We start from the raw sequence: 13,417 nt of genomic DNA, 5'->3' as shown, positions 1-13,417 counted from the left end.
TAACACATTTATTATGCCTTCCTCCATATTGCCTGTTGACATTCAGTCTGCCCTTTGATGATGAAAACGTAAACTGTAGAGGCAGAACTATGAGGTTCATATTCCCCTTAGTTCATAAAATTCAGCCACAGAGACAAAATCTGTGTAATGCACTCCTGCGTTCGAACCAGGCCACCAAATATCAGACTGGTTTTACAACACAATATTTGCAGGAAAATAAGTAAGTAAAAACATCAAAAAACTTATTACTTAAACCTCAGAAAATTGCGTTTCTGAAAGATTCATAAACTGGCAACTGATCACAGAATCAACTAGTTTGGAAAAGACCTTTGAGATCACTGAGTCCAACCTATGGCATTACCTGTCAACCAGACCATGGCACTGAGTGCCACATCCAGTCTTTTCCTAAACACCTCCAGGGACAGTGACTTCACCTCCCTGGGCAGCCCATTCCAATGCCCAATCACACTTTCTGGGAAAAACTTCTTTCTAATGTCCAACCTAAACCTCCACTGGTGCAGCTTAAGGCAGTGTCCTCTTCTCCTCTTGCTGGTTGCCTGGGAGAAGAGACCAACCCTCACCTGGCTACAGCCTCCTTTAAGGGAGTTGTAGAGAGTGATGGGGTCTCCCCTGAGCCTCCTCTTCTCAACTTAATTGTTTTATCTTTACCATTGGCTTGCTTTAGCAGAGGTTTTCTAACCACCATAAGAGCTGGCTTAACTTGTTTATATATTCACCTAGTAGCACCATTGTACGTAGCAATCCATGATCCATGGCGTTCTACTGAAAGTTCGAAAATTCAACCATGTTAACCAGTTCACCATACTGAAAATGGCTCTTTCAACACTATGTCGCTTCAAAACAGATGCTCAGAATTTTTGCATCCTCAAATTGTAGGCTAAATCTTCCATCCTAGCCCAGCACAAGCAGGGGAAAAGGGGTAAAATTCACATTTACACTCAGTGCATTGGCCACAACAGGTCCTCAATGAAAATTAAAGCAGTCCAGAGACCGTTTTCATTTAAAAATGGTCTATGCAATAAAATGCTATGCAATTCAAAGAAGCCTGCTTATCATCTGAGGAACTGGAAAGTAGAGGCATAGTCCAGCCAGAAGCTTTGTTCTGTGAAAATTTCTTTCCAAATCAAGACATGATGGGAGATGAGAGAGAGCTATGAAAAAATCCTCAGGGCACTCCCATCTCTGGGAAGAAGAGCAGAATTGGACTTGAAACTAACTATGCTGTGCTACACTATACCATGCTACATAATGCCCTACCACCATAACATTTATTGCCAGGTAGAAGTCTCTTGGTATTATGATTTTTTAGGTGGTAAGTTATAATTACTTAGTAGTGAATAAACTGAATATTGGTGACTGAGAATATTAGAGTCATTTTTAATTACTAAAATAGGAAGAATGAAACCTAAAAAACACTAATCTCTGACTGCATAAATAAGGTAGCGTAAGTGTAAATATACTTCAATTGGTTTATTTTGGCATACTCTGTAGTGAAAATAGGCAAGACAAGCTGTTTAAGATCAGAAAGTTTTCAGAATCTAATAGCATGTTGAAAGAAGTGCATCAAAGCAGACTGCAATGGCTAAATAAAACTTCAGTACATCAGAAACTTCACAAGAAAAGAAAGCAAACAAGCCATACCAGCAGAAGATCAAGAACAGAGACATCTGGAAACACAACATAAAAAAAAAAAGAAAAACACACCAAATCCCAAAAGTTCAAGCTCTTTACTACTGGGCATCCCTTCTTTTACTGCCTTTAGAAGTATCTTTTTAACATACCTGCCCTTGGTTTCCAATAAATCAACTGATGCATCATTTGCTGAGTTATTATACAGTTCTTCCTTGCAGAAAACCACTAGTCTGAGTTATAATTGAAGCAGGAGTTACCACAATTAGGTTTAAAAAACTTAATTAATCTACAACCAGTATCCTTGCTTTAAGTATACATTCTATAGGTCATATCGAAAAAGACTATGTTAATTAATAACATACTCTCTCTGGATTATTACACTTTCAGATCTAACAAAAGCAAAGAGAAGAGAATTTCTGGCAGAAGAGTTGGCATCTTAAATTGTCCAATCGAAACACAAAACACTGAAAGGAAGAGAACTAAAGATACAGTAAAACTGTAATTTTTTTATTAGTATCTTCTATAACAAATTCAGAGACACATGCTGCACATGAAGTCATTGAATGTATGCATTAAATATAATTTGTTTCATTCTGAAATATTGCTTCTTCAGAAAAGGTGAGAAACACACTATTAGGATGATTTGTCAGTCTTGTTTATTGTTGCATGGAAAAGTATTCAACCCTAACTTCATGAGTTGCAGTCCATCCCTGGGAAACAAGTTTTTCCTATTCTGTCCTCTGTTCCATATATCTGCATCATTTCGTCACCAGGGCCTGTTCACCTGTACAGAATAGATTACTTTTCCAGGAAAAAGACTAGAGACTTGATCCTCTAATTCCCTAACGCCATCCAACTCTCTTGTAAGCCATTTTATTTTCATCATGCAGCTATGCTTGCTGAACATCCATAAATGTGTATTTTTAAAGGCCTAACACATGTAAAGACTTGTCTATTTGCCTTTGTGAATGGACACTGCTGAGGACAGGATACCTTTCAAGAAAAGCTCAGAAGAAAAATACCAAAATCTTCACCCATCAGTTTTTAGTTTGAGTTACTGCTTGAAAAGCTTCATACGAGTCTATTATCAGGTCATACTGTGTATTATCTTAGCACAGGACTGATCATATTGAAGCACACAAATTTCTTTTCACATCACTACACCACTACTGCCACTACTTAATTACATGGGATTTGTACACCACCCAAGCACACAGTGATACTGCCACAGTACATCTGGAGTTTGACAGTCAGTGATGTCCTGTCTATGTCTCCTCATGCTTCAGGAAACAGAAAAACACCACACATCTGGTAGAGCTTCTTATGATCCTCATTTGTGTCTGAAAACAGAGGACTAGAGCCCATCTCAGCAGAAAGATTATTCCAGAAACAAGTACCCATAGAAAAAGATGAAAGTTTCATCCAGCATCTCATATATTTTCCTATTGCAGTGATATTTTTCCTTGAAATAGCCAAAAATCATCTTCAGGAAAACATGTAAAATTACTTTGTTTTCAGTTGGTGATAAGCCTTATCAGAAACTCCTTCAAAGCTCATTCTAAGCTCTGCTGTACACAAGCATACACATCTATCCTGTACCTCCCAGACTCTGAGTGAGGTGAGCTGTTCACACGGATGTGTCTTCCCATACCCTCTTCACAGCTTCTGTCCTTCAGAAGCCCATGTGCCAACCTGGACTATGGCATATTCATACCCTTCCTCCTTGGAGACTCCTAATGTTATTAATTACTCTTCTCAAAGCATTTCGTATTAGACACTTCAAAAAACGGTGTTTTCTCAAAGAGCATGCTGAAGATAAACATCCCAGAGACTCCAACATCTAGATCAATTTGACAAAACCGTCCTGGAAAACTTAATTTGACTATAAAATGCTAAGGTCACAGGAAGAAGGAAAAACAGCCATTTAGCATGAAGTGACTGAAATATTTACATAGCTGAAAAATTAAGCAGCACAATGCACAAAAGAGAGCCTGAAGGACTGGTATTGTTTAGTCCTGACACATGACTCATAGCCTTAAGTGCAGTTATGTGCAAAGCTGAATCAAGTTGTTTTAAGATTTTTATTCATGCAGTGGAAGAAAAACCCAAAACAAACAGAAAATCAAATCCTGCCACATGACCAAAGGCAGCAAAGGCAGCAGTTCAACAGTTTACCTGACAACTCTACATGTCCAAGACCGTCTCCACTTCATTCTCTCCTCGAGGGCATGTAAGGGACTGCTCTCTGCTGCCAGCACCAGTCCTGTGACTACACTGATGAATCATGGAATCTCTTCTCATGATGTGCAAAATGTCTATTGCTCGGCCACTGTATGGAGTAAATCTGCTCTTTTGATAGACTAGGCAACCCCAGGCTGGAATGAGGAGGGTTTGTCCATTTGGGATCTTGATTATAGTAAACACAAAATTCAGCTCCCAAAATGTAGCTCATCCCTAACAAAAGGCCACCATTTTGTTTGCAGGTTATAAGTTCATCACTATATTCCCCTGTGTCACAACTAGGACCATTAGCAGCATTTCTCTTCCATCCTTTTTGCAATATCATTCCCTTGGGAAATTAATTAAAAGCCTACACAGAGACTTGCATTTCAATCCAGACAGTTTTCCTCCCTCCTCCTCCCCCATCTCCACTGTGGACATATGATAAAATTAAAGAAAATTATTTTCAAGAAAAGTCAGATGGGATGCAGCATCCCAAATGTTTATACATTTCAGAACATCATCATAGAACAATTCATTCTTCACTTGTTCCAGTGATACAAAGTATAAGGAACACACTACTAGTATCAGAAGCTTATCAAATAAAAATAACAAAGAAAACAAAGAAAAAGACAGGTCTGTATTGTCACAAACATTCAGAAAATTACCAGTAACAATGAAGTCATGTTGCCAGGATAGAGTTGTGTCTTCTCATGGCATATATTCACTTAACAGGCAGAGAGCAGCCTGTGACAGCTTACTCAGGAATCAAGAAACATGTAATACACCACAAAGTTGAAAGCAATGGTAATATCCTACAGGCTAGCAAGAAAGGTTATTCATTTACTGCTCATAACACACTGGTTGGATGGTGCTTAGGAGCTTCAATGAAGAAGAATATCTGTTTATATTCTTACAAGATATCAATACTTAAAAATTCCTGTTAATTGGGCCATGAACTATCTGAGCATAATGCTTAGTTCTTCTTTTAATTTCAGATAAACACAAAACTGCGTTTATGTACTCAAAGCTGTTTTCATACCAGGGTAAACCAGCACATTTTCACATGATCTCTACTAGAGAAGAATTCAAGAACAAAAATGAAAACAAAATTCCCAACAGAAAATTATTTGTTTGCAGGAATGTCTTTACAGATCCTCAGATTTATTAATAACACATTCCTTTTAGCTTTTACTGTATTTTCCCACCAACTAGACACATCAGCTCCATGCTACAATTTTAAAAACACGCTTTTCAACATTATATTTCTATATAATTTAGCATATAGAGGACTTCTCATACTTTTATAAGAAACTGTAAGCAGCAATTACTGTCAGAAGTGACTGCTGTCATTCAAGAAAAAAGTCACTACATGTTTACACATGGTATTTGTAGGAAAGAGAAATTGTAATTGGTGCTTTGGGAGGACTCCTTTCAGACTGCACATGGTAATATAGGGCATGAAAACTAACACGCCCAACAATCAGCTGAAAATAAGGGCACAAACAAAATTCCACATTCTTCTGCATTTCATGTATCTATAATGCCCCACTGCATGACAGTTGCTTTAAAACATTCACTGTTCTCAAATAAACACGAGAAAGGAGTGCTAACAGCCTCACTGCTGACCTCTCCAGGGAAAGATGCATCTCCCAGGTTCTTCTGTAAAGCCTAGAACAGCAGGGCAGTCTCCCACACCACCAAACAGGTTTACCATTTGTGCACCAGATTTGCCAGTTTTTGATCTGCACCTGCAGAACAAAATAGTGCACTGAGATTCAGTGTGGCATCTCGCTGAGAACAGTGTGACAGTAGAGTGCAAGACTGAAGCTGATGAGGAAGACAGTGCTTCTGAGGTGTTCCTGCTGCCGCCAGCACAACCTGCGCTAAGACCAAGGTCTTCTCTGGTCTACAGTTTGCAAGAGTCTGAAGAGACCATCCAGAAGTCAGGCTAAAGCAAGAAATACAACTCCTCTCCAGACAGATTATACATCCTACTTAGTTTCTCCACCTTTATGTTGCTTTAGGGATATATCTGGCATTAATAATTTTTCTGAGACTTTGTCTTATTTTCCCCTTAGGCTTTTTTTATTTATATATTTACATTTTGGAAAAAAAAAAAAGTGATGCTAAGGAGGCAGACAGAAAAAGGTTTTTGCACAGAAAATATGTTGTTGCAAAGAAATGTTTAGTCTGCATGAAATGGAAGAATACTTCTTAGGAATCCTTAAGGCAAAAATCAGGAAAGTGGGCTAAAGAGAATGCACACACGCATATCTCAGCATGTATTTCTGCTGATTAAAGAATATTCTTCTTATTAGGAAATAAGTTAAAAGTTCCTGAATCTTATAATAGCATTTAGCTCTATACTTACACTAATGCATCTTTCCCCAAGCTAAACCTAGAGCTCTCATTTGAGAGCACAATAAAAAAAAAAATAAAATCGCTTAGTTATCATGAGAATTAGTTACTCTTAACATGGCTCAGCAGTTCCTGACGTTCAATATTTGAAACCAGATTCTAGTAAGTGTTGCACTACATAGCAGACTACATAAATGAAAAAGAATTTGGAAAAAAGCAATTAATGTAAGTTGAATTATACAAAAGAGTGACAATCTTATATTAGAAATTTGAATCTAAGCAATTTAATGAGTTTTCCAGCAAAGATCTGCTAATTGTTTTTGGTATGTTTTGTTTCAAGTTTTGAAAAGTTGTTTCTTTCTTGACTTAATGCCTTCTTGGTGACCTAATATTTTATGATAAGTAATTTTTTATGATAGCATTTATTTGTAATCAATTGTGTATTTTCTAGAAGCAGCAAGGATTTGTATAGAACCAAAAATATCTAGCTGCAAGAAAACTTCATATGAACTTGCTTTTATCATGAAAATAAAAGTAAACCAATCCCCAACTGGCAAACAACACAGTGAAAATTAAGAGCTGAAACACTTAAATCTTCTTTTCATATAGCTATAAAAAACATTATTTTCTTTTCTTCTAACTGAAAGCTATAAAATATTAAATTTCACTGCAAACTGTGTATTTGCTCTCACAGTTATTATATTACCTTCAGCTTCTACATCATATGCAAAAGAAGTGTTAATATGTCAAAAGTGGATCTATATATTCATGAAAACCTCTAGAAGTGAAATATCAGACACAGTAGAAGACCAAGAACATACCTTCATCAGATATATTAATCATGATAAAAATTTTCTATTACAATAGAATTCCATTATGTGACTTAGAAAGCATTTAACTACATTAAGAAAATATGAAAAATTCGAGAGAAAAGACCTCACAAGAAGAAATGAGTAAATTCTACACGGCAAAAAATGGGGAAACGCATGACAGCAATCAGTGGCAAAACTATACTATTGTGCTACAGTAAAACTATATATATATAGATATATATATATAGCAAAACTATATATTGTGCTAGCACTAAAGTGCTATACTATTGTGATTTGTGAAGTCAGCTTCATTGTGTTTGTTGCATCTAAACACATTTGCGAGGCTAAAAAAAAAAAATAAAATTACAAAGCCCAATTCTCAATGAATGTGCCAGGAGAATAACCAACTTCTAACTACATGGCAGCTACACAACTAACTTTAGAGATGAGCTTACAATCCAAAACATAATTACATACTTTTTGACTCTGAGTTGAAATATTTGCTACTTATATATTTTTAGGTATATTAATAGGCTCCTTGGTTTTGAGAGACTTCCACTTTATCCCTTAGAATAATGCTATAATGGTTGAATTTCTTCCTGCCCCCTTAAGGGACTGAAGTTGTTGGCAGAAGACCAGACTTTCACCTGAAATCGGATCTGCAAGCTCAGTTTCCACAAAACCCCTAGCAGAGAAAAAAAAATATCTGTGGGCATAATGTCACTAACCAAAGTGCTCCAAGCAATAATTCCTTGCAAAAATGTTTGTACCTACTGTAGCAAACCTGGCATTCATAAGCAATCCCATACTTTGTCCAGATACAAGATGTTACCTCCCACTATCTGAGGAGCAGAACAAATAGCAGTTTCCTGGTGTGTCCTGACACAAGCAGAGAGTTCAAAGTCTGCTTCTCTTCTATTGTATCAAGACATTTAGTTTTCTGAAAAGCACAGCAGCTGATTATCTAACCTTTCCAAGAAGATGAATCATGACTGAAATTTAAAAAGCTCATTTAAGAGAAAGTGTCCACACTGAAAGACAGACATAAGGCACATAGGGCAACCCTGGAGCTCAGACTGGTTTACCACTTGACACCAGACAAAGCTACCTAACCCTGAAAAGCAGAATTTCAAATATGCAAAAGCAGAATTTCTTTCTGTACTTCTGTAGTCAGAGACTGGATGGGATCACAAAGTTGACAGTACTGATTCAATCAGAGTGGAAACTCCCAGGATAAACATATAGCAGATGGCTGGAGCAGTAACATACATGCTGCATTCATTTACCCCTCTATTATTAATCCTGAAGTCCCTCTTGACTAAACTGTAATTTTCAGGAAATTACAATGATAATTGTAGGTAAATGAACAAAAATTAAACCTAATGCAAATGAGCTTCATCCATAAAATATGATTACTGTTGGAGCCATGCATTTTTTAAAAAACAAAATGCAACTGATCTGTTTCTGCATGCAGCTGTAAGCAGATACACAAATATACAAGCACCACAATTGTACAAATAAAATTTTGTGATGGTGGCTCTGCACACAACAGGGTCCATCACTTGCGTCCCACTCTTCTCAAAAATAACCCTTTGGTTGATAGAACTATAATTAGGAGCTGAAGGTTTGTTACTGTATCAGTTGAATGAATTGATCTGCAATGAAGCTTAAAAAAAATAATGTGACTTGTAGAGTGAAAAGGGCCTTAAGCAACCAATCTTCAGCAGACTTTGTAGCCAGCAAAACATCTTTCACAGGACTGACGTGACATCTGCAAACAGAATTTTCTTTAAAACTAAGCATGTGTTAAAGTAAACTGAAAGCACTGCTAAATGTAAAAAACCCGGTTTCAATCTAGTTCAAAAATTTCCTTTTATGGAGCATGGAAGGAAAACATCTTTTATATGAGGATATTATTAAGTCACTCAACTTTAATAACATATGAATTACAACAATAGAATATATTTTGATAGTAAAGCTATGTATATATAGGGCAAACCACAATCTAATAGAAACAGCAAAGCAAAGAGGCTGATAAATTATCAAGTTGATCATTCTGCCTGTGTGTAGAGTGACTGTTCTCTCTGACACATTTTCAAGTGCCCTATTTATTCAATGAAATGATTATGCAAGAGCCTGACATGTATCAAATAGTGTGACAGACAGGCAGACACACATTACTAAGCCCTGTTGAAAAGCCGCAATTTGTGGCAGAACCCAATGCTAATCTAACCTCTGTCATTTTAGCAGGCAGAGAAATTGATCACAATTATTATTGCAGATACATTCAGGCTTGCTTATTCAGCCTTTCCACCAAAAAGTCCAATGCCTTTTGTGCTGCGGAACCACATCTCTAAACAGTAGCTTGAATTAACACAGGGAGATTTACAAAAATACAGCTCTTACTTCAATTCAGATTTTCAACTCAAACAGGACCATCAAGCAGCACAGTCAGTAAAGAACTGCACTTAATTTGCTACAGAGCTATCTTTCAAATGAAATAATTAATCAAAAAGAAAATATGTGAAAAAAAATCTCAAATATTTCTGATTCTCTTTGAGCACATTTTATAGATTTCCCATAAACAGAATATCATATGGAACACCAAACTAACTCTACTTTTTCAAAAAATTACAGAATTACCTTCTGCTTCTACCAGACATTACTCTTGTTCTTATTTAGGCTATCTGTATGAAAGAGAAGCAAACAAAATCTATAGCCAGTCTAACTAGAAGAAGGCAGGTGCCAACAAAAGCTGTATCACTGCAATACCAGCAAAACCAAACCTAGAATTCTCTCTCAAATTACCATTATTTACATAGGCTGGATTGTTAATAATGGACAGGATACAAGAGAGACTTAATAAGTGTTACCTGAAGACTTACCTGGACACAACCAAGGTCTAGTGACACCACAAAAACATGTACCAGCAGTTGTGAATTCATGTCATCAGATACTTGTAACACATGTTCAAAAGTGCTTGAAATATGAACCTACATATTGTACTTTTTCATGGCACAAGCTTCCAGTGATCCCCTTAAGAAGAAGTTATATGGTATTTGGGAAGAACGATTGTATTTTAGAATTCAGGATCTGAATTATGTATCACTTTACTTCTTAAGGACAACTCCAGCTGGGAAAACCAAACCCAGGAGCAGATTAAGATAGTATTCAAATTTGTGAATGGCTTGAGATATGAAGAATGTTTCACAGATATGAATGTTAGTTCTCTATTTGTTTGGGCCCTTCAAAACTTATTCCTGTAGATCACAGGTTTAAGACTGATGAATACTCTGTAAGCTTAAGTGGCTATCCATTTTATTTTCTACAATAAGAACTAAAAAATAATTTGCTGTTCAATAGCTTTACAGGTGCTTGGGTGCAAGCATTTCCAATAAATGCAAGTGAAAACTGTATTGACACAGCCTGATTCAGAGAAGCTATAAGTCTGCAATTCTCAGTGGCATTAGGAAGATCATCAGCATTCTACTGAAATCACCAGAATTTCTCTACTTCATTCTGGGATATCATTTTCTCCAGTGGTCCGGAAAGCATCTACTACAATGCTTTTTTTGGTTAAGAGTTATTATTCTATATTTGTTCTGTGGTCCTGCCATGACATTCTAGTCAAGACCATAATTTCCTGGGCTAAGTGCTACGTAATAAAGTACCAAGTCGTCTTTCTGAGAATTTTAGCAGTATTCAGTAAATCATGGACAAATCCACTCTGTGCATGGAAATCTTATCCATGCTCCTATTCATCACGACAGGCTACTTACGACATTCATTTACAGGGAGAACCAGGTTTGCAGAGACTTACAAGTATCTAATCACTCTAAACACTTTGTCCACATTGCAGTGCCCTGTTACTTCTCAAGTCTCTGGGGCATTTCAGTTTTTCCCTTTCAAAGTTTGCAAGTCCTTCTACATATCAAAAATTTCGAGCCTTCTCAAGATCCAAAAATCCTAAAACAACTCTCTCAGGTAGCCTCAGTTCTAAAGGAAGTGCACAGCAGACCAAGTCCCCACAATCCTCTGAAACAGGTTATATTCACCCAGCACAGATATCCAAAAGTAGCTGGGGGAAATAAGAAAAGCATATGTCTGTGTCCTGCTGAGCCCAACTTTCAGCTGGGATGTAGCAGGCAAAGGTACAATTCCCCGTTATGCTTGACTTGGAACATATGCACTAGAAATGCTACAGAATTTATGATTCTGCATAGAAATGAGGATTCTGCTTGTTGCATCTCCCACAGAGCAGGAAGAAATCTAAAAATAGAGAAACTGAGTAAATCATACAGATTGATTTTGGCAAAGACAGACTTAACCCCAGCAAGGCTTTTTAGGAGAACTACAAGACAGGAAAAAAAACTGCTTTCATATTAACCAAAGCAGACTGAGAGACCCAGGAAGAAAGGATCAGGCAAGGAAAAAAGTTAAACTGCCAGTAAAATTTAAATCTGAAAAAGAGCTTGTACATAAGGAAGGAAAGAGTATCATAAAAATATTCTCTCACATTCTCACTTTTTTTTATTCTCTTCCTATTAAGCAGTCCAATATTGAATAGTTCTGTGTCTGAGATAACAGCCATCCATCTACACTGCAACCTGACAATCCTCAGTACAAGCCACTGCACCCCTCAAAATGCAAATACAGGATATTTAGATGTTCCGATGCCCTTTCACAAGTCATTTCTTGCATGACTCTAGTACTAGACTACTACATGACTCTTTCATAACCATCATTTGCTGTTGTCAGACTGGATTCAACAAATAACTACTAATACTGCTAACAGAGACAGAGAATAAACAACATGGGAAAACAATTTAACCACTTCTGATAAGATTCCTCTTTATGGAAGACAAGAACTAAAGCCGTACACTTTTTAAGCTCTCAATACCAAAAATCCCCGAATCTTAGAAGCATCGATACCTGATTACTGGCAGCTGGTATCTCCTTACCAAGCAGTGCTCCAAGACAGCAGAATGAAAGGCACGCTGATCTCCACAGTTGGTGTGGGTGCCACTTCTGTGCCAAAATCCACTCCCAACACTGCCTACATGAATGCTGCTTCACCCTATGCTTTTTCCATCAATGGCCTATTTCATAAAAGTCTTATGACCTCATAGCTTCTTTTTTAAAATATGGCTATAGTCCACAGAATAAACTAGACACAAACAGATTAATTACTCTGAAACACTGCATTTTACCCAAATGTAAGAAAAATCCAAATTTAGAACACAAGATGGCTTAAAAAATTACTTCCTAAAGCTAGAGCCTAACAATAGAGCTCTCATATTTAGTAATATGGGAGGAGAAAAAAAAGAAGATAAATGTTTGATTTTCAAACACTTTTTTATGTAGTCATATAATTTTCACAAAGCAAGCCACTAAATATGTTTTCTTTTAACTACAGTGCATTACTAGGAAGAGCTACATTTCCTTTCTTCATACCTCTGAACTGCAACTAATTTCCTTTCATTATAGTGTTGCTGTTCACATGCAAGATGAATAAATACCAAATTTCACTGGATTCTCCCTCTTTCAGATACAGATCCATTGTGAACCGAGTAGAAATAGTTTCCCTAATTAGAACACTTTCTGAGCCAGTTGCAACAGTTCAGAAATGGCACAGTGAAAATCTAAATAATAAAAATTCATTTCATTGGGCAGAATAACTCAAATTTTCCTGCATTCGTAGCCAGGCAAGAGCAGGTATAAGAGCACTTGGCTGTGACCAACACTACCTGAGGCAACAACAATAATGATTTATGTGTTAACATCAAAAATTATTTACTCAGAAACAAACAAACCAACCTGGTTTGAATAAGTAAGGCAAAAAAAGACACAAAAGCTAGCTGATTAACAGACCACAAGGTGGATTCATGACCTGCATTCTAAAAAGGCTGCAGCTAACCTTTTTAGAACTGTAGAATCACTAAGGTTGAAAAAGACCTCTAAGATCATGGAGACCAACCATTAACCCAGCACTACCAAGCCTACCACTTATCTGTCTCTGAGCACCACATCTAAATCTCTTTTGAACACTTCCAGGTATGGTGATTCAACCACTTCCCTGGACAGCCTGTTCCAATGTTTGGCCAGCCTTTGGGTGAAGAAATTGATACTAATATCCAGTATAAATCTCCACTGTTGCAACTTGAGGCCATTTCCTTTTGTCCTATTGCTTGTTAAGTGGGAGAAGAGACTGACCCCCACCTGGCTACAGCTTCTTCAGGTAGGTGTTGAGAGCCGCCCTCAGGCTCCTTTTTGCCTGGTTAAACAGCCCCACCTCCCTCAGCTGGAGGGAGTCATAAGACTTGTACTCCAGACCATTCAATAGCTTTGTTGTCCTTCTCTGGACACACTCC

The 13,417-nt window shown here is 37.1% G+C and overlaps 1 protein-coding gene across 5 annotated transcripts in view; it reads right to left on the bottom strand.

Moving 5' to 3' along the window:
• Window positions 1–13,417, bottom strand: part of NAV3 (neuron navigator 3) — a 484,909-nt gene that overhangs the window by 411,203 nt on the left and 60,289 nt on the right. For 3 of the 5 annotated variants that reach the window (XM_068999468.1, XM_068999483.1, XM_068999490.1), the window contains one exon: window positions 5,503–5,624. The exons of the other annotated variants lie outside the window; for them this stretch is intronic. The gene's annotated coding sequence lies outside the window, so the exon portion shown is untranslated. The remainder of the gene's footprint in view (window positions 1–5,502; window positions 5,625–13,417) is intronic. 5 annotated transcript variants of the gene reach the window in all.

This window comes from Aphelocoma coerulescens, chromosome 1A (assembly GCF_041296385.1).
Source record: "Aphelocoma coerulescens isolate FSJ_1873_10779 chromosome 1A, UR_Acoe_1.0, whole genome shotgun sequence".
NCBI lineage: Eukaryota > Metazoa > Chordata > Aves > Passeriformes > Corvidae > Aphelocoma > Aphelocoma coerulescens.
Note: the sequence above shows the minus strand (reverse complement) of the source record. Positions and strands in the feature narration are given on the sequence as shown.